Source organism: Bison bison, unplaced genomic scaffold (assembly GCF_000754665.1).
Source record: "Bison bison bison isolate TAMUID 2011002044 unplaced genomic scaffold, Bison_UMD1.0 scf7180017864270, whole genome shotgun sequence".
Taxonomy (NCBI): domain Eukaryota; kingdom Metazoa; phylum Chordata; class Mammalia; order Artiodactyla; family Bovidae; genus Bison; species Bison bison.
The window spans coordinates 271,966-273,806 of NW_011494842.1; positions in this window are offsets into that span (position 1 = coordinate 271,966).

The following is a 1,841-nucleotide window of genomic DNA, read 5'->3' on the forward strand; positions in this document are numbered from 1 at the left end:
ATATAGTCAAAGCTGTGGTTTTTCCAGTAGTCATGTACTGATGACACGATGAGTTGCACCACAAAGAAGGCTGAGAGTTGAAGAATTGATGCTTTTGAACTGTGGTGTTGGAGAAGGCTCTTGAGAGTCCCTCAGACAGCAAGGAGATCAAACTAGGCAATCCTAAAGGAAATTGACCCTGAACACTCATTGTAAGGACTGATACTGAAACTAAAGCTCCAATACTTTGGCCACTTGATGCAAAGAGCCAGCTCATTAGAAAAGACCCTGATGCTAGGAAAGAATGAGGGCAGTAGGAAAAGGGAGAGATGGTTGGATGGTATCATCCACTCAGTGGGCATGAGTTTGAGCAAAGCTTTGGGAGATAGTGAAGGGCTGGGAAGCCTAGCGTGCTGCAGTCCATGGGGTCACAAAGAATCAGACTGAGAAACTGAACAACAGCAAAATACATTTCCAAATACCCAGCCTATTGAATTTTTCCTCCCTCCAGAGTGCACAGAGGTTGTGTGTGTTACAGCCCCCAGAGAATAATGGGACTCCCTGGCCCCCAATCCGAGTTCATCCATCTTCATTAACCACTGCTGAGACCTCAATGACCTCACCACTAACTGGACACAGGCATCTTCAGGAAGGCTGGGGGTCCTGTGCCCAAGGTGTTCTCCCCTTGTGAACCATACACTCTTCCCCTTAACTGTCCACCACTCAGAGAGTTCGTGTTCTGGAAGATGCAGGGAACAGCCCACTGTGGCCCAGCCTGAGCTATATAGCAAATTCCCATTGGCTATTTATTTTACATATGGTAATGTAAGTTTCCATGTTACTCTTTCCACACATCTGACCCTCTCCTTCCCTCTCCCCATGTCCATAAGTCTATTCTCTGTGTCTGTTTCTCCACTGCTGTCCTATAAGTAAATTCTTCAGTACTATTATTCTATATTCCATATCTATGCATTAGAATACGATATTTATCTTTCTCTTTCTGACTTATTTCATTCTGTATAATAGGTTCTAGGTTCATCCACCTCATTAGAACTGACTCAAAGGCATTCTTTTTTATGACTGAGTAATAGTCCTCTATGTATATGTACCACAACCTCTCTATCCATTTACCTGTTGTTGGACATCCAGGTTGCCTCCATGTTCTAGCTATTGTAAACAGTGAAGCGATGAGCAATGGGACACATGTGTCTTTTTCAATTTTAGTTTCCTCAGGGTATATGCCTAAGAGTGGGACTGCTGAGTCATACGGTGGCCCCATTCCCAGCCCTTTAAGGAATCTCCACATCATTCTCCACTGTGGCTGTATCAATCTACATTCCCACCAACAGTGCAAGAGCATTACCCCCTCTCCACACACTCTCCAGCACTTCTCTTTCATAGACTTTTTGACAATGGCCATTCTGATTGGCACAAAGTGACATCCCCTTGTAGTTTTGATTTGCATTTCTCTAATAATGAGTGATAGATACAGTGCCTGATGAACGATGGACTGAGGACCGTGACATTGTACAGGAGACAGGGATCAAGACCATCCCCATGGAAAAGAAATGCAAAAAAGCAAAATGGCTATCTGGGGAGGCCTTACACATAGCTGTGAAAAGAAGAGAAGCAAAAAGCAAAGGAGAAAAGGAAAGATATAAGCACCTGCATGCAGAGTTCCAAAGAATAGCAAGAAGAGATAAGAAAACCTTCCTCAGCAATCAATGCAAAGAAATAGAGGAAAACAACAGAATGGGAAAGACTAAAGATCTCTTCAAGAAAATTAGAGATACCAAGGGAATATTTCATGCAAAGATGGGTTTGATAAAGGACAGAAATGGTATGGACCTAACAGAAGCTGT